The sequence below is a fragment of the Neophocaena asiaeorientalis genome, unplaced genomic scaffold (assembly GCF_003031525.2).
Source record: "Neophocaena asiaeorientalis asiaeorientalis breed wild unplaced genomic scaffold, Neophocaena_asiaeorientalis_V1.1 scaffold258, whole genome shotgun sequence".
NCBI classification, from domain to species: Eukaryota; Metazoa; Chordata; class Mammalia; order Artiodactyla; family Phocoenidae; genus Neophocaena; species Neophocaena asiaeorientalis.
The window spans coordinates 1,664,977-1,685,812 of NW_020172591.1; the positions used below are offsets into that span (position 1 = coordinate 1,664,977).

Consider the following 20,836-nt stretch of genomic DNA (forward strand, 5'->3'; position numbering starts at 1 on the left):
TGTTTGTTGTCCAAATCTTAATAACTATTGTGGCATATATTTTATCCAGATTTTTTTAGTTGTTTTAGGAAGGAAGGTAAACCTAGTCCCTGTTATTTAGACATTGCTGGAAGCAGAAATCCCATCTAATTTTGCCCCGCTACTCAATGATGTCTTTCTTTTTCTTTTTTTTTTTTTCTTTAAAAATAATTTATTAGTTTTGGATCACAAAATATAGGGAAGACACAAGGGCAATGCCTGTGACCCCTTGGGCTGTACTTCCCTTCCATAAACACCTTTTAGAACCCCAGACTCGTGCTGCCCAAGCATCCCTCACATCCTCACAGCTGCAGAGTATAGTACTGACCATGTGGGACGCTTAAACAGACTCCCTGTAAGCGATGCAGGGGTCCCTTCCAATTAGGTCTTCCAGCTCACTTTTGCCAATATTGCAACACCACTGGTTGTTCCAACTGTCCATGTCCTAAAACTCTCATGAATGAATAGGTCACAGGCAAATTCTGCCTGCACAGCCCTTATAACTGTCTACTCTTTTAAAATGGCCTTTCTTAAACAGCAGTGACTAAGGCCGCTTCACTATACCCAGTCTTCTAAGCCCCAGACTGCCTGTGGCACCTGGATGGCAGCCCCTGGGTGCCCCCCACATCCTAGGGTGGCAATGGAGGAAGGGCAGGCCAGGCCAAGCATTAAGAATAAACAGTCAGTTTTATTGCACTCAGACTAGGAATCCATGGGTCTTGAGGACCTCTGTGAACTTGTCAGTTTTCTTCTCTCTGTTCTTTTCGGCCTGCTTCCGTAGCCGCAGGAGCTGCTTCTTTTTCCGGTAGTGGATCTTGGCCTTCTCCTTTCTCTTCTCCTCCAGGGTGGCTGTTACTGCCTGGTACTTCCAGCCAACCTCACGAGCCAGCCGCCCTAGGTAGGCAAACTCCCGCACAGGCTTCAGACGCACAACCTTGAGGGCGGCAGGAACCACCATCCGCTGTTTCTTGTCATAGGGTGGCGGGATCCCATCAAACACCTTGAGGCGGTCCCGAGCGGCCTGGCCTCGCTTGGTCCTGTGGGGCAGCATGCCTCGCACTGTCCGCCAGAAGATGCGGCTAGGGGCTCGGAAGTGGTAGGGGCCGCATCCGCTTGCAGAGGAAGGCCAGGTACTTCAACTTGTTTCTATAGAAATTTCCATAAATGCTGATGCCTTCACAGCTGCACGACCACCACCTTTCAACCCAGAAGCACCTGCTTGGCCATGATGGCCGCCTGGAGGCCCAGGAGATGGCCTCGGCCATCGAGCACCAGGACCTGCCCCTTCGCCATCTTCGGCAGCTGCCTGGGAAAGCACTCAGTGATGTCTTTCAATGGGCAGGAGTTTTTAATTTTCAGTAAGTCCGTTTTATTGACTTTTTTTCCATCACGCTAAGGACTACGAAGAATGCAACAGTAAGTAAGCAGAATACAGCGTCTGCTTTTCTTAGACGCTCTCAATCTTGTAAAGGAGTAGGAAGTTACAAGTAATACTTTGGGTCAGTTGAGATGAGTAGAGCCAGAGTTAAATATAGAAATGTCCAATAGCTTCTGGCTTGAAAATGGAAAGGGGTACTGGGTTTGGCAGCATAATAGCCTCCAGAGATGTCCAAGTCTTAGTCGTTGAAACTGTGAGTATATTACCTTACATGGCAAAGAGGATTTAGCACATGTGATTAAATATAATGATCTTGAGATGATCCTGGGTTATCTGGTTGTGCCCAATGTAATCACAAGGGTCCTTATAAGAGAAAGAGGGAGTCAGGAGGGTCAGAAAAGGAACCGTGACAATGGAAGCAGGTGTCAGAGTGGTGGGATTGCTGGAAGGGGCCACGAACCAAGGATTGAGGGCAACTTCCAGAAGCTGAAGAAGGGAAGGAAACATATTTCCCTCTAGAGTCTCCAGAAGCAAAGTAACTCTGCTGAAATCTTTATTTTTGTCCAGTGAGACCCATTTTGGACTGCTGAACTCCAGAATTATAAGATGCTAAGTTTGTGTTGCTTAAAACCAGTAATGCCGTAATTTGTCACAGAGGCGATAGGAAAATAATGCAGGTATTGAATTGAAGGGCTGCTTTTCCCTCTGGTCACAGCAGGGAGGTACCTGGCTGAGTAAATTTCTCATATGGAGGCTTCCTCATACACAGGTGATCATTGCTTACCTGTTGCTGTATGAAGGACTAAATTCAAAATGCCTGTCAGTTTCTGTCAGCCTCTGCTGCTGGAATAAATATTTGGACTCAAAATGATAGGTAGTTCTCAGGCAGGTGCTTGTAGCTACACTGGTTTCCCATGAATCAGAAGGAGTCCCTCACAGTCTACCCTCACAGCCAAGGGGATCTAAATCACGTAAGGACTGAAGGGAGGCAATGACTTTACAACACCTAGACTTGGAAATTTTATAATACTTTTAGCACTCAATGGAAGAGTCTTCTTCCCTTTGTAAAATTTAAGTCTATTCTTCAAGCTTCCTACTTATGTTCAGCAACACAGGCTTTGATATCCCTAAACAGAGGACTAGTTATATATGAGTCTCCTGGCCGTATTTCTCTTCAGCTTGATTTCCCTTTTCTTGAAGTAATTTTCTAGTATTGATCCAGTGAAGTTCTTGTTGTGATGCCTGGATACCTTAGTGACCACTTGAGGTTAAGTCAAAGTGCCTCTTTAATAAAGAATATTCCTTAATAACCAGCACAAGATGTCCATATAAAGACTACAAGGAAACTCGAGTCCTTTTCCCAGATAATTGCATTAGAGGGTTAGCAGCCAAGGAGATAGAATGCAGAGCGCAGAGCAGTCTCCTTCCTGTCCCTGGTGGGAACAAAGCCAAGGACACATGGTTGTCACTTTGGATTGCAAAACTCCTCCCTGTGTGTGGGGATGTACATGGACAAGCAATGAGCTGAATGTTCACACGCGTTGTATTGGATGAGAACCCTGCTCCTGGCCAAATAGCAAATAGCAGGGTGCATTGTTGAGGCTAATCCCGACTCACTTGGCCTCTCTGTGAGCAATGAATAATGCTCCACAGCCTCATACGTCCAGGCATTGTGCTCTAAGTCCAGGCAAGGCTAGGAGGAGACAATGGGCTTAATGACTGTACTGCTCCACTTTTTTGGTGGGGGGGACGGGAGGAGGAACATTTCATAAGGTCCTTGTGGAACAAGCCAAGACAAGATTTCAAAACAGAACAGATAAGACAAGAAGATGTTCATGAGTGGAATTAGGTTTGCAGTGTCCTAAATCTGTTTGGTTATTTACCAGATGAATAATACTTTCAAATCAGACTGGTCCTACATAGAATCAAAACAGCTGTAAAAAACCAAAAAATTTAGATAACCAACTTTTCCTTCCTTGAGGACATGATATCGAGGAATTGGTTTGACTGACAATTTTCTCTATTTTTGTTTTAGTTTATTGAAAGAATTCACTTATTTCACTCATCTACGAAAGTTTCAGTTTAGAAATGGGTTCAGGGGCTTCCCTGGTGGCGCAGTGGTTGGGAGTCCGCCTGTCGATGCAGGGGACACGGGTTCGTGCTCCGGTCCGGGAAGATCCCACGTGCCGCGGAGCGGCTGGGCCCATGAGCCATGGCTGCTGAGCCTGCGCGTCCAGAGCCTGTGCTCCGCAACGGGAGAGGCCACAACAGTGAGAGGCCCACGTATCACAAAAAAAAAAAAAAAAAGAAAGAAAGAAAAAGGACATGGGTTCAATATGCAGTTGTAATGTGTCCCTGCTTTAAATGCACACACACACCTTTCTTTCGTCTCTTCTTTCCCTCTCCTGACCTGGGAGATTCTCAATATGGCAGAGGCTAAAACAATACTCTTAAAATTGAGTTGAAATTATTGTACTTTTTGTGCTATCATATGGCTCTCAGAATACTGGTATCGAAGTCCACAAATAATAAGCGCTGGAGAGGATGTAGAGAAAAGGGAACCCGCCTACACTGTTGGTGGGAACGTAAATTGGTGCAGCCACTATGGAAAACAGTATAGAGGTCCCTCAAAAAACAAAAATAGAGTTGCCATATGATCCAGCTATTCCACTCCTGGGCACACATCTGAAAAAAACTATAATTCAAAAAGATACATGCATCCCAATGTTCATAGCAGCACCAGTTACAATAGTCAAGACGTGAAAACAACCTTAATGTCCATCAACAGATAAATGGATGAAAAAACTGTGGCATATGTATAACATATAGACACACTGGAATAGTACTCAGCCATAAAAAAAAGAATGAAATAATGCCATTTGCAGCAATATGGATGGACCTAGAGATTATCATACTAAGTGAAGTAAGTCAGAGAAAGGACAAATACCATATGATATCACTTATATGTGGAATCTAAAATATGACACAAATGAACCTATCTGTGAAACAGAAAGAGATTCACAGACATAGAGAACAGACTTGTGGTTGCCAAGGGGGAGAGAGGGAAGAGGAGGGATGGATTGGGAGTTTGGGGTTAACAGATGCAAACTAGTATATACAGGATGGAAAAACAACAAGGTCCTACTGTACATCACAGAGAACTACATTCAATATCCTATAATAAACCACAATGGAAAATAGTATGAAAAAGAATGTGTATATATATGTACAACTGAATCACTTTGCTGTATAGCAGAAACACAACCTTATAAATCAACTGTACTTCAATAAAATAAATTTTTAAAAAAGAATACTGATATCAGGTACTCCATTTGTAGATTGCCAACGAAGTAGTATGTAGAGGTTGGAAATAGTGTTTGAAGAACTCTGGCTTGGAGATACACTGTTGGGCCAAAAATCTCTTAGAAGCCTGTCGGGCTGGAGGATGCAGCTGATTCCTGCAAATTGTGGCATTCATGAGGCAGGTGAGAACACTTTTAAAGTAGAAGGAGTTCAAGGGAGTTTGGTCCCAAGCGTTAGATAATTAGGCAAAGATAATTTAATGTAGAAAAACTCTATGGACAAAAATAGTGAATCACTGAGTCGTGGAACAGGTGGTTTTTAGAACAATTTTGGCTTGAGGCTAGAAGGTCCAGGTAGAATGGGCCCTCTTTCCTCAATGGCTACAAAACTACAAAAGACATTACAGTCTTAAACTTGGAAATAAAACTGAAACATGGAATTATAAAATCTAAGCGAATTGCATGCAAGTGGCCCCAATGCTATTACTTTACGCAGCAAATGTATTATTTAGCACCTATAATGTGCAAGGCACCTGCTAGCAGTCTGAGTGCAGCAGTGGACAAGACAGGTGTGGTCCTTATCTTCAGTGGAGCTTAATATTTGGGGAGAAGACAAATGTGATAGGCCAAAGAGTGGCCCCCAAAATGTCTACATCCTAACAGTTGGACCTTGTAAATATGTTACCTTGCACAAAGGGACTTTGAAGGTATTATTAAGCTAAGGTTCTTGAGAAGGAAAAATGAGCTTGGATTATCCAGGTAGGCCCAAGGTAATCACCAGCATCCTTATAAGAGAGAGGCAGGAAGACCAGAGTCAAGAGAGACGTGATAAAAAGCAGAGTCAGGAGAGAGAGAAGGGGCCACAAGCCAAGGAATGTATGTGACCTTTAGCAGCTGGAAAAGGCAAAAAAATGGATTTCCCCCTAAAGTTTCCAGAGGGAATGCAGCCCTGCTGACACCTTGATTTCAGCCCAGGGAAACCCTTTTTGGCTTTCTGACCTCCAGAAATGTAAGATAATAAACTTGTGTTATTTTAAGCCACTAAGTTTGTGGTAATTTGTTATAGCCACAATAGGAAAATAATACCAAAAAAAATAAAATAGCAAGTAATCAGTCTAAACCCTGTTTCACAATCATTGTGATGGCACCATGAGGATTGAAAGCACAGGATGCCACTAGAAAGGGTGACAGAGTCTTGCTCTAAAACAGGACCAGAGCCCACCTCCCCTCCTGGAGGAGATGAGGAGTAAGTTGAGCAGGAGAAGATGGGGAGTGCTGTGTTGTGGGCAGAACGACCTTGGCCAGACCCCAGTGCATGAAGGAATTTGACTCACTGGAGATGGGGGAGGGGGGAAGGGTCGGAGTAAATGGGTGCCAAGATCAGAGTCATGTTTTGGAAGATCACTCTGGCTGCTGTGTGGGGAATGGATGTGAGGAAGGACGAGCAGAAGGGGGGAAGCCAGGTGAAGACTGTTGCATTCCTCAGAGTGAGGGATGATTATGGGAGTTTGGACTAGCATGGTGATAGTGAGGGGAGGGAAGCAGATAGATTTTGGAGAGTACAATCCATAGGACTTGGTGATCGATTGATTTAATCGGTAATTGTTTTTAATTGCTAACTACCATTCATTACGTGATTATATTATTATAGGTTTCTCAATTCTCCTGTGGAGGAACATTTGGGATTTGTCCAGTTTGGGGCTATTCTGAATAACATTGCTGTCAGTATTCCTGTACAACCCTTATTATGAACATAAAGTTTCATTTCTCTTAGGTAAATACCTAAGAGTCAAGCTGCTGGGTCATGAGGGAGGAGTATATTTAACTTTCTAAGAAACTACCACGCTGTTTTCCAAAGTGATTGCACCATTTCAGCCTCCCTTTGATGACTTATTGGACTGTGAGGGTGGTGCAAAAAAAACAGGCGTGTTCTTTCAAACTGAACAATGTGCCCAACTCTTTAAGCAGCTCCCTGTGTTTTGAGTGTTGAGAGAGACAGAGAGGTGAAGTCCATTGTCCTATGAGCACCTTCCCCAAAAGACAGAATCCCTTGGTTCCTTGAGTAGAGGTGGGGAAAAAAATTTTTTTAAGTTGCTTAAATTGTCACCAAATCATTCTGGGAAGTATTTTGCTTGCAAACTTGTAGAGACCATATTTCACCAAATCAAATAATAAGATTGGATCAGAGGTTCAAATTTCAGAAGCTAATTGCTCCTGGACTATTTCAGACAGGGAAACAGGCCCCACGCTGTTAGGAGAGGCTCATTCTTCCCTTAGTCAGTGGAATGGAAGTCTGGTCTTGATCTACTCTGCGGCCTATTCTGTGTGCTACTCTCTCTCTCAAACCTTCCCCACTCCCATTTTTTAGCCTCCAAATTTGCAAGTTCAGGCAAAGGCCTCACCCTCTTCATCACTCATCACTCACTAAACAGAATGCTTTCTGTCAATTGTCCCTTAAGTCCTGCCTCTAAAAAGGAAAATGTTCCAGCTAAGGGGTATCATCCAAACCAGGATTTTGAGAGATAAGAGGGTATCAACTAGAAAGGACACTGAGATCAGCCAGGACTGTCTCAGGCAAACCAGGGTGTACAGCTGAATACATAGAACCCTAAAGCCAAGCAGACTAGGAGTTTCAAGGGAGATCTGAGAAAGAGATTACAAGTGAATGATGATCTTAAACAGCTGTGGCTTATAAGAAAACTGGAGAGGCCAGGAAAGTATGTTACAAAATGCCTCGGTGCATATAAATGCATTCCTTTTTGATTGACTTTTCTCTTGCCTAGGGAGTAAGAAATCCTTGAATTTAGAAGAAGGGGGTTCAGTGATGGCTCCCCACCAATGGATATGACCACCCCAAACCTCTGGTGGGACTTTATTCTGAAAAGGGGTCTTTGCGGAAGCCAGTAAGTCAAGGATCTCCAGGTGAGATCATTCTGGGTTATCTGAGTGGGCCCGAAATCCTATGACAAGGGTTCTTATAAGAGAAAGGCAGAGGGAGAGGAGGAGAGGGCTATGTGAAGACAGGGGCAGAGACTTGAGTTCTGCAGCTACAAGCCGGGGAGCACCTGGGGCCACCAGAAGCCAGAAGAGGCAAAGAAGCATTCTCCCTTAGACCCATGAATGAGAGTTCAGTCCTGCCATCCCCTTGATTTCAGATTTCTGGCCTCCAGAACAGTGAGAGAATGAGTTTCTGTTGATTTTAAGCCTCCCGATTTGGGGTAATTTGTTACACAACTACAGGAAACTAATATAGGGTGAAAAGGAGACTCTTGGTAAGCAGATCTGAGGCTGGGGAGGGAGGCAATGAATATATGAGTATGAATGGGTGTGAAATTCCAGATAAGTCCAGACAGAGTGGAATCTGAGGGCAGGAGAAAAATAATAATAATAATAAAAGCGGAGATTGTGTACATGGCCAGCTTCTCTTACAGGGTCACAGCCAGGGTGACCCCAGGACAGCTCTCTCACTCTGCTGTTAAATTATCCACCCAGTTTGGAAACAAAATCCAGTTAGAGATTGGGAGGAACCTACTCCCCCCATCTATCCTGTAGGTTCCATAAATACATGCAACTTCTTCACTTAGTTCAGGCTCATTACCCATAAAGCAAGCCACACAGTTCAGTTCTTTTAATCACTTTTCTCATTACTTTTCGTTCTCTATTTTAGTTGTCTCATATTTCTTCACTTCTGTCAACCAGTCCCTTGGTTATACATTTTTCTTGTCATTTGCCTTGGAAAAACAAAACTAAACAGCATAATTAGTATAGTTTGTATGAAAGATGTGACTTTTTAGGGAGGAAGAAGTTGCTCTTAACTGCTGATTCACATTGTAAACATCTTTGACTACTGTGAATGTACTGGATTTCTGGTCCCCACAGGGCCCTTCATGGGGTCCACAGACTCTGTCCAAAAACGGTGACTCAGGCGTGACTGTAGCAGAGGGACCTGGACATTGGGACGCATGGCTAAGACCAGGGTGGCATGTGGTGGGGAGAGATGTCCGTTCTCAGCCAGCGCTCCACCAAACTGGGTGTCTACATTTAAAATTTTAAACCCAGGATTCTAAAAAGGAGGGCATTTAATCCTGAAAATAAAATAACAACTCTCTTTGAAATATATTCTCTTTAATCCAGCAGCACTTGATGTTTGCAGATGGTTTTCCTCTGCAAAGCCTAAGGAGAAAAACCTTCCTAAACCTGGTTCTTGAACTTCAACCCCCAGCATCAGAAGATTAAGTTGCTAAATTTGATTCAAATTTTAAATTGAGTTTAGAATTGAGAAAGGCGGTATAAGAGGGTGGCTAAAAGCCTGAGCTTCAGGTTAAGCTGAATGTGTGTTTTGAAGTGCAAACATGTCCTGCTCCGAGACCTGGTCTACATGATAATAGGGCTGTTGTGAGCATCAAAGGAGAAATGTCTGCAAGGACCAGGCACACAGTAACTGCTCATTAAATGTGTTCCTTTCAACAACACTGGGGTGGGCTTACCCCACCATGAAGTGTGGAAGTGAGATCTACCCCTTTTCTCCTTTTGAAGCCATTCATGAATTCTACCATTTAAGCAGTTAAGAAAAACCTCAAGGAGGGGTCCCAGCAGCCCCTCCTGGCCTTTCTACCACAGCCCTCACCATCCACTAGGAGGCACTGTGCTCAGCCTCCTCTGCACCAGCCCTGGGCTGACTCTTGGCTGAGATCCCCAAGTGTGGCATGCAGCTTCCTGCCTCTCCAGGACCCATGCAGCCAACCTTATTCGAGTCCTTCCTACCCTGGTGCAGGTCCCTGACCCTCCCAGGGCCCTGAAGAGCCCAGCTTCCAGCTTTCGATTGGGCCCCCTCAACCCTGAGAAACACTTTTGAGACAATCCAGTCCTGTGGCATCAGGGGTCTGGACTTCAGAAAACGAAAGCTTCTCAGTTCTGGGACACGTAAGGCACTGGGTACAAATCCATTCTAAGAGGGAGAAAACATCACTTTCATCATATTCAGTTGGTTAAAGCAGTTGTAGGCTCAGCCCAGAGTCAGATGAGAGGATAATACTCAAAAACTTGGATACTGAAAGGCATGGTTCTTTGAGGTCATCAAAGTGCAGTCTATCGTATCTACTTTGTAGGTTCTATAGTACTTCCAAAACAGTACTCAGTCTCAGGTATACTATTCAACTGAACACATATTCATGAATACTATCAGTTTCAAGCCACTCTACTAAGTTTCATTTTGTTTTGCTTTGTTTACGAAACGGATGCTTGTTTCCGCTTTACTTAGGGGTCTCACAGTTGAACAGACAGAACAAATACACATGTACACAAATTCCAGTGGAAGGCATATTACAAACCCTTGCTATTTAAATAAGTCAAAAAAGAAGAGGATTTAGTGAAAAGAAAGATTATTTTGAGATATAGGATTATGGGAAAGTTTCATGGAAATTGCTGGGAATGTGCTTTAGAAATTGTAAACCACGATTAAAACATTTATTACCATCGTTGTTATAAAATCATAGCCTCTGCAATAACTATATTTAGGAGCTTCTGCTTCGTCAACATCTAGTGGACCAATCTGTTCACTTTGCAAAAGCATACTGGTGAAGAGTTTGGGCTCTAGAGTCAGCCCACCTGGGTTGAAATCCTAGCTGTCTGACGTTGGGCAAGTTACTTAACCTCTTTGCGCCTCAATGGCATGACCTTAGGGTGGAGAGACTATTATCTTTCTCATCAGGTTTTTTTTTTTTTTTTCTCATCAGGTTTTTTGATTGAATGTATTTGAGGTGCCTAGAATGGTGCTTATCACGTAAACAATGCTCGTAAGTGTTGTGTTGTCAATAATTATGATGGCCTGAATGTTGCCCCTCCCCCAAGATGTGCACCTCCATAGGAATCTGTGAATATGTTATCTCACATGGCAAAAGGGACTTTGCAGAGGTGATTAAGGGCCTTGAGATGGGGGGAGGGTATCCTGGATTATCCAGGTGGGCTGATGTGATGTGATGATCACAAGGATCCTTATAAGAGGGAGGCAGGGGCTTCCCTGGTGGTGCAGTGGTTGAGAGTCCGCCTGCCGAAGCAGGGGACACGGGTTCGTGCTATGGTCCGGGAAGATCCCACATGCCGCGGAACAGCTGGGCCCGTGAGCCATGGCCACAGAGCCTGCGCGTCTGGAGCCTGTGCTCCGCAACGGGAGAGGCCACAACAGTGAGAGGCCCGCGTACCGCAAAAAAAACAAATAAATAAAAATAAAGTTTGTTTTTTTTTTTAAAAAAGAGGGAGGCAGGACGGTCAGATTTCAGAGAAGGTACGTACGGTGATGATGGAGGCAGATGTCAGAGAGATGCCAAGAGAGTCATTGACCCAGGCAGCCTGTAGAAACTGGAAAAGGCAGGGGACGGATTCTCTCCCAGAGCCTCCGGAAGGAACACATCCCTGCTGACCCATTTTGGACTTCTGACCTCCAGAACTATAGAACAGTAAATCTGTGTTGTTTTCACGAAGTTTGGGGGAATCTGTTACAGCAGCAATAAGAATTAATGCGATGATGATCATCATCATCTGAAAGCCAGTGCCTCCTACACACAATCAAGAGACAGGATCTAACCAATCAGAAAAGTGTGTGCTCTCTAACCCTAGGGAAAGATATCAGGTAGGGGGCTTGACAAGACTGAAGTGATTCTGTGCATTTGATTCAGTCAAGCTGTCACAGTTGTGTTTTTCCTTTTTCGATTTTGAAGCCACTAGTTCAAACATCAGAACAATGCTAACTATTTGCATTTATATTTTATGACTTGTTTTTGAAATTTTCATCAATATTTTATCGTGAAGTCACGCATTTTACTTTAACTATATATATATATATATATATATTTATTTATTTATTTATTTATTTATTTACTTATTTATGGCTGTGTTGGGTCTTCGTTTCTGTGCGAGGGCTTTCTCTAGTTGCAGCAAGCGGAGGCCACTCTTCATCGCGGTGCGCGGGCCTCTCACTATCGCGGCCTCTCTTGTTGCGGAGCACAGGCTCCAGATGCGCAGGCTCAGTAGTTGTGGCTCACGGGCCTAGTTGCTCCGCGGCATGTGAGATCTTCCCAGACCAGGGCTCAAACCCGTGTCCCCTGCATCGGCAGGTGGATTCTCAACCACTGCGCCACCAGGGAAGCCCCTAATTATATATTTTATAAAGGTTTTCATCATGCTGAAGTATGATTTTCTTATGTATTGGGACCATTTGGGGGTTCTTTTCACCTTTGGGTTACACATCTCTAAGCATGTTACAGCAGGTAAAAAGAAGCGTTCAACATTCTGAAGTTACTAACAATTGACATCTGCATAGTACTTTACAGTTTCCATGGTTCTTTTGTCAACCTCATCTCACTTTACCCTTACAACACTCCTGTAAGAGGGAAACAAGACTTAGGGAGGCAGAGGATGAGTTATGGGACTGGCATAGCTATTAAGTAGTAGAGCCAGGTTTCAACACAGGCCTCTTGACTCAGAGATTACTATCCCTCAGATATCTTCAAAGAGTTTCAGGAAAATTTTCACAGACTTATCTATTTGGAAAAGAAGGCTTCCCATCTCTCCCTTTCTCTCCCCCACTGCTCGTTTAGTTTGGAAACATCTAAAATGTTCCAGATGTGAAGATACATGCATGACATGCAATACAGATGTCATGGTAAGTCCAAGTTTGAACACTGGTCCATTAAAGCATGTGTATTGCCATGGTCAAAAGCAAGACGTTGGAAGCTGAGTGCTAAATATTTGTTAACACTATCAATAGAAGACACATTTTTTAGGGACTTTGAGGGTTGTGGAGTAAGAGAAGGTAATATGACTTCTTGGCTACCAGTCATTCTTTCAGAATCACTCCAAGTTCAATTTCAACCTAGTAAGCCAAAAGTCTAAAATGTTTAATGAAAAACTTGGCTGTGGACTTCCAATATAGTTCCTAGTAAAAAAATCTGAATTCACATCTTAACTCTTTGGATTTGGGGGCAAAAGAAGATATTGATTACCAGTAAGAACAACTGTGAGCAATGCTGGAGCTGTTTCGGGAATTTCTGCTGCAATGCTTACTCAGCCCATCACGTTATAGCACCTTTGGAAACAATTGTGCAGGCAGGGATTGAACAATAAAGAAATGCAGAGGAGCCTGAAGGAAGCAGAAAGAGCCTATCACTAAAAGTAAACAAACCACTAAAAATAAACAAACACACAGACTTGGAGACATTCCCACCAGTAGAATTAGCCTTAAATAATGATGACAATGAAATCTCACCCCTTCCATGAAGCTTTTCCTTTGACCTTGACCAAACATCACCTTCCAATTATGAAGTTCTGTAACACCTAAGTTCTAGCACTTTTAGAGCTGAAATGGGAATCCTAGAAAGCATCTGGGGGAAATACTCTAGCCAGCTGGCTGAATACAGAATCAAGATTAATAAAAAATAATAGCTTTACCATAAATTAGCAAAACCCAATTAGAAAACACAATGGGAAAAAACAAATCCCATTCACAATAGAAACAAAAGATATAACACCTAGCAATAAATCTAACAAGAATGTGTAGGCCCTATGTAAGTAAAACTAAAAAGCTACTGAAGGAAATATGGAAAATCTAAATAAATATGGAAGAGCTACAGAAATGGAGAGTTATGCTACGTTCCTCCTAGATGGAAATACTGAAAATGTTAAGATTTCGATTCTTCCCAAATGAATCCATAAATTCAATGTAATCGCAATCAAAATTCTACTGAATTTTCACAGAAATTGACAAGCATGTTTTAAAATTCATATGGAAGTGAATATGGACAGAATTAATTAAGGCCTTTAAAAAAAATAAACAGAGGCATTACTCTTAACAGATTGCAAAACATCCCATAAATCTATAGCTGTTAAAAGAGTGTGATTTTAGCATAGAAATGTGTTTTAAAATTCAGTGGGAAAAATTAGTGGGATGGGATGGTTTAGAAGTATAGAAAGAGAATCATGTGTCTATGGGAATTTAGTACCTGATAAATGCAGTATTTAAAATTAATGAGTATAAGTTATGGATGCATTCTGCAACAGGTAACAGACACCTGAAAAATAGTGGCTTCATCACACAGGGATTCATTTTCCTCACATAAGAAGTAGAGGCTCTGAAGATCCACGTTCCCTTTAGCTTTTTATTCCAACCTCCTAACCACATGTTCTTACCTTCATGTTCATTGCCTCCTAGGCAACCAGCTGCCCATCCTTCAGTCTCATGTCCCCATTTTAAGCAGGAGTAAAAAAGTAAAATCAAAGAAACAAGGAATAACAAATGTTTCTTGAAAGTAGGACTTTACCAGAAGTCCCGGTAGGCTTCTGCCTCCATCTTGTTGGTGAGAACTCTTGTCATGCCATCACAACACGAGTTATAGTCATCTTAAAATTCTTTTATCTTCGAACTTGTGTGTTGTAAGTGAAGTCCAATGGGACAATGGAGCATGTGCATGAACCCAGGAGGTATGTGCAATATGCATGCTCACTGGTCTGGTTGCCGCACTCATGTATAGCATTCATGATGAAAAATGAGCAAAGAATTCTAGTGGATACATGGAAATTCAGTGAGACTCAAAGCAAATACAAAATAAGCACACAGTATCTGTAACTGAGGAAGTGGGGGCTGTGACAGCCCTAAGAGGCATGTTTTCCATTCAAACCAGAACTTGCTTCCAACACAGAAGCAAGTTCCTTTTCCTTTCTGTTGTTCCTTACTAATCAGTAAGTTTAAGGTAGAGAGTGTTGATGGAATGTGCATGTATCAAAAAGTGACATTTAAAAAGCTGAATTAGTTTTGTACAGTGTTCTCACCATTCTAGTAAGAATAAAATACATATATGCATGTACAAGCCATGATATATTGACACAAATTGTACAGTTTCAGGGATTGTGCAAAGCAGTTACGCACAGGGCTGTGAACATGTCAGGACTGTTCACATGACTAGAAAAGACCCGAGAATACCCTAAGCTCTCACCTTTGGATAATGAAATCTCTGGTGAATTACTAGGGACCACCAAAGCTAAACAAGCAGAGAGTTCAGTGGTCACACATGACAAAGAATACAGGCTCTAGAGAATTGTTCAGAAAATTTACTAAGTAAACAACAACTACAAAAAATAGCAATAATAACAAACTCTGGAAATGGGGCAGACTCTGAATTCTAGAATTGGCACATTGTATTATTTTAAATGTCCAGTTTTCAACAACAACAAAAAATATAAGACATGTAAATATACCAGAAAGTATAAACCATACACAGAGGGAGGAAAAAGCAATCAATAGAACCTGTCCTTGAGGAAGCCCAGACATTGGACTCACTAGTCAAAGACTTTAAATCAACTGTTTAAAATATGTTAAAAAACAAACAAACAAACAAAAAAACCTAAAGAAAGCCATGTTTAAAGAGCTAAAGGGGAGTATGAGATTAATGTTTCATCAAATAGAGGATATTGTAAAGAAACAGACATAACAAGAAAAGAACCAAATAGAAATACTGAAGTTGAGAAATACAGTAACTGAAATTTAAAAATTCACTACAGGGGTTAAACAACAGATTAGATCAGGCAGAAGAAAGAATCAGTGAACTTGATCATGTTAATTAAGATGATCTAGTCTGAGGAATAGAAGGGTAAAAGAATTAAAAAAGAAAAAGAACAGAGTCTGAGATATGTCAACCATAACATCATATGCACAGTGAGAGTTCCAGAAGGAGAGGAGACAGAGAAAAGAGCAGAAAGAATATTTGAATAAATAATGGTTGAAAATTTCTCAAATTTGATGAAAAACATTAATCTACATATCCAAGAACTCCACTGAACTCCAAGTAGTATAAACTTAGAGATTCATACCAAGATACATCATACTCAAACTCTCTAATACCAAAGGCAAAGAGAGAATCTTGAAAGCAGCAAGAGAGTAGCAACTCATTACATACCAAAAAAAAAAAAAAGGCTTCAATAAGTTTAGCAGCCAATTTTTCTTCAGAAACCATGGAGGCCGGAAAGCAGTGCTGAAAGCAGTTTCTTTCAAAGTGCTGAAAGAAAACGGTGTAAATCAAGAAATCTGTGTACTGCAAAACTATCCTTTGAAGAAGAAATTGACATTGTCAAGTAAACAAGCACTGAGACAGTATTCATGTATTTTTTGTTTATAACACTTTTTTTCTCCTAACTTTAAAGACAGAAAATAATAATTATAAATATGTGTTGAAGGGTACACAGTGCAAATTTTTATAATTTTTATGATAATAACTACACAAAGAAGTTATATAGGAACAATGTTTTGTATACTATTAAAATTAAGTTGGTTTTAATTTGAACTGGACTGTTTTAAATTAAGATGTTACTGTAATTCCCAGGAAAACTACCAAGAAAATAATTCAAAAATATATAGTAAAAGAATTAACAAGAGAATTAAAATGCTATACAAGATAATAGTTATTTAACACAAAAGAAGGCAGTAAAGGAGTAATACAGGAAGAAGAAGACATAAGATATGTAGGAAACAAATGGCAAAATGGCAGATGTAAATCCTGCCTTTATTAGTCTGCTCAAGCTGCCATAAGAAAATACCACAGACTAGGAAGCTTAAACAACAGATACTTGTTTTCTCACAGGTTTGGAAACTGCGCTAGCAGGGTTGGTTCTGGTGAAGACTCTCTTCCTAGCTTGCAGATGGTCACCTTCTCACTGTGTCGTCACATGGGCTTTTCTCTGTGAACACACAGAGAGAAAGACCTCTGGTGTCTCTTCCTCTGTTAGAAGAATATAAGTCCAACTGGATTAGGACCCCACTTTTATGACCTCAATTAACCTTAACTACCTCTTTTAAGGGCCTTTCTCCAAATATAGTCACATTGGGGGTTTGGGCTTCCACACATGAATTTTAGGGGGCACAGTCAATAAAACTATCTTAGTAATTTCAGTAAATGTGAAAGGAATAAACACCCCAATTAAAGTAAATGATTGGCAGAATGAGTTAAAAAAATTTGACTCAACTACATACTGTCTACAAAAGACATGCTTTAGATTCAAAGTCACAGATAGATTGAAAGTAAAAATAACAGAAAAATATGCACCTTAAAACAATGATCAAAAGAGAGCTGAAGTGGCTGAAGATAAAACAGACTTGAAGAAAAAATTGTTGCAAGAGATGAAGGACATTTTATAATGATAAAAGGGTCAAGAAAATATAGGACATATATGCATCATACAGAGGTATTATATATTACATACATTATACATCTATATATAATATATAATGTGTATATAATATATGACCTAATATAGATGTATAATATATATTGTATAAATATATATATTATATACTGTATATATATACACCTAACAAGAGAGCAATATATATATATAAAACAACAGAACACCCAAAATACATGAAGCAAAAACTGGCAGAATTAAAGGGAGAAATAGACAATTCAACAACAACAATGGGAGATTTCAATATACAACTTCCAATGATGGGTAGAACAACTAGCCAAAAGATTAACAAGGAAATAGACTTGAATAACTCTATAAAACAACTAGCTATAACAGACATCTATAGAAAACTCCATTCAATAATGACAGAACATATATTCTTCTCAATTGTACATGGAATATTCTCCAGGACAAACCATATGTTAGATCATAAAAAAGTCACAAAAAATTTAAAAGGATTGAAATAATACAAAGCATGTGTTTCCCAATCACAATGGAATGAAGTTAGAAATCAATAACAAGGAAATTTGGGGAATTCACAAAAATGCAGAAATTAAGCAACACACTCTCAATAACCAATGTGTCCAAGAATAAAACCACAAGGGAGATCAGAAAATACTTTGAGATGAGTGAAAATGAAAACAAACTTACCAAAATTTATGGGGTGCAGCTAAAGCAGTGGAGAACTTTTGCCCTATCTGCTTTGTTTGAAATTCATAAGAATGCACTCAAGTGCAGTAATACAATTTTTAAAAGTTTGTAATTGTCAAAAGTTTGGCAATTCCTCATTTAACAGTTGGAGACCCAGTGGTCCAGAAAGGTTGAAAAATTTTCCCACAGTCACAGTGCTGGTCAGTGGAGACTCAGTAGAACCCAGGGACCCCAAGTTCCTGCATTATTTGTGGATCCATCACACATTCCTTCCTTCTCCATCATACTTCTGTATTACACCACTAATATTCAATTCATTCTTTCTTTGCTGTCACAGGCTACAACTCATTGTGCATTTACTTTAATCCACTAGACTATTAGTTCATCAAATATGAAGACTTCCTTGTGTTTCTCTGGGTGCATTTGCATGGCACTTTGAACAGTAATTATGAAAGCATACTTCAGGCACCCATTATATTGCAGGCACTGGGCTAGGCAGTAGAGATAAAAGGTGAACAAGACACAGTCGCTTCCACTGAGGAGGTCAGTCACAGTCTAGTACGTGCTCAATAAATTCTTTGCTGATAAAGTAAATGTATTATGAAGCCTCCAAATAGACCATCCTGCTTACTTAATAGCACTTTCTATGTTTACTGAAATACTTTAAAACATCATATAAAAAGCTCAGAATGAAGAGCTAATCAGACACTTACTTCTCCAACAGTATATTAAAACCACTAGTGAGCATCCCAAACTCACATTTTTCAGACCAAAAAGGTCTAAAATAAGGTCTAAGTAAAGCTTTTCCCATCCAGGTAGGTGATTTGTGCCGATAAATGCAGTCATACACTTCCAAGCAGTAGGTCCTTGGGGATATTTCCTGCACTTTGAAAAATAAACTTAAGGGAGATTTCTTTTTAAATTAATAATATAAAATGCATCCCTAGTTTAGAAAGTAAATTCAATTGCAGATGCAAAGTTAACATACTTACACAGAGAAAGAAACCTGAAAGAAATGGGTTGCATTACAGACTGGATTGGTCAGGTCTAGGTCTTTCTAAAGAGCAGTAGTTTCCTGGGCCTTTCCTAGCTCTGTTACCACCAGACACACACAACTGCTGTAGAAGGGATAGTGCCAAGCCTCTGAGGAGCTGGACAATACTGGTTTTTATTCTCTGTGGGCTCTGAGTGTCAGGCTGCTGCAAAATGTAGCCCTGGGAAGACCCTGCACGTTTGCTTTCAGAGGTCACCGCTGCCTCTTGATGCTTGCTGGATCTTTTCCCTAAACAAACAAACAAAAAAGCTCTGTTACTGACCAGTTCAGTTGCAAAGGTTAAAGGCTGGAAAGTCTGGAAAAGAGTTCATGGGTAACAGGAGGTTTCAAAAATGGGACCCAGAGTTGGAGTCATGGTGACCTAGAACCTAAAGAAGCATTTTCATTACTTCTAAATTGATGGCCCAAGTCACTGAATTCAGATTTTTTTAAATCTTAACTTAGTACTTCTCAGTATTTAGTGACTATTTTAGTCAGGGCTGGCTAGGTTATGCTGTAGTAAAACAAACAAACAAACAAACAAAAACTCCACGCATCTTAGTGGGTGTTAATAAAGTTTTATTTCTGGTTCTTGTAATATGTCTATCACAGGTTGGCAGAAACCTCTGCCCATTGTAGACACTCAGAATTCTAGGCTACTGGAGCCACCACCATCTCAAACACTGCTGGTCACCATGTGAGAGGAAAGAGAGATCTGGAGGGTCTTTTTCTGGCAATTACATGACCTTGCCCAAAGTGACACGTATCCCTCCACTGACAACACATTCGACAGAACTAGTCACGTGACCCCACCCAACCTCAAGGGGGCAGGAAGTGCAAGCCTACTGCTGCACCCAAAGTCAGAGAGCCAGAAATATTTGGAGAACAGCAATGACCTTCACAGGTATAAGAGTGATAATGAAAGCAAAACAGAAATTCCAGCATTCCAGTTAGTAAACTTCTGCCTATGTACCATCAACGCTTCATCAAAAGCAGTTCAGCTCCTACTAGGGGCCAGGCTCTGCATTACTGTATTCCAAACATCTGCCCCATTATTTTGTGATCAGCCCTGTCCTGTTCAGCCCATCATTTATGTACGAGCAGGCAATTTGGACTCATACCTTCTACGTCTCCATTGACTGCAGAACCTACCGTGTGGATAAGCTGTGACTAAATAATCAGTTCAACTGAAAATTGCAGGTGGAGTCATTTCAAAACAGGTTCTGCTGCAGTAGAATATGGGGTTTAATATGATTTGGAGTTTGATATCTGTAAAGACAGGGTTGCAAACTCAACTGCCCGCAGGGGACAGAGAGGTAACGTAAGCATAAAGGCATGGAGAGGCTGGGTTCTTATGGGAAATTTTGGTTTGGGATTTTGGTCCCCCCCAAAACCTATTTTTTAAAATTACACTCTATGAACCAAATAAGGCATATTATAAGCAAAATTTCACCTGCAGGCTACCAATTTGCACTCTCTGCTGAAAAGGTTTGGGTTATTAATATGTGTCCCATGAGGCTGATTATTTCCTGTTAGGAGCCACTTCGTGTTAGGCACGTAAGCTCACACTTTAGGTGCCTGACACTGGGTTAATGATGGAAGGGGCATCTGAAGTCACAGGCTGTGAGTGAGGACGCCGTGTTATGGTTGAATTATTGAAAGAAAGGGTCAGAGAGGGCATGAGGTTTACCTTGATGAGCTAAGAATCCTTCTATAGAAAGATCACTCTGACAAATTGAAAGGACGCATTTTAATAATAGCCAACATTTCCTTTCAAACACAGAGAGTACTGAAATACATATTCAAATAAACAGCATCCAGTTACAGTTAACATTTGGCTGTCACTAAATTTCATCATTACTAACTTGTATTGTGATAAATTTTTATCTCATCCAATGCACGTCCTCAAGTTTTCACCTCAGCTCCAAGCTCCTCCTCAGAGTATATGTACAGGATTGTTTAGCGATTTCAGAACATGGAATATGGAGCCAACTTCGCCTTCATCAGCTTCATCACCTTAGGTAAGTGGCTGAACTTCTCTGTGCCTCGATTTCTTATCAGAAAAATGGGGATAATAATAGCACCTTCCTTTCTTAAATTAGTTTCTTAACACTTTCTTATTAACTATAAGAAACTTCTGTGTTGTCACTCTTTACTAGAAAGAAAATAATTTTTTGTTTTCCAACAAACTCTGTCCTTGACATCTATTCTTTGAGTGTTTTTCAA

General features: G+C 40.8%; 1 pseudogene; it reads right to left on the reverse strand.

Moving 5' to 3' along the window:
* Positions 1-715: 715 nt before the first annotated feature.
* On the reverse strand, positions 716-1,311 carry LOC112395272 (60S ribosomal protein L13a pseudogene; annotated as a pseudogene).
* Positions 1,312-20,836: the final 19,525 nt, after the last annotated feature.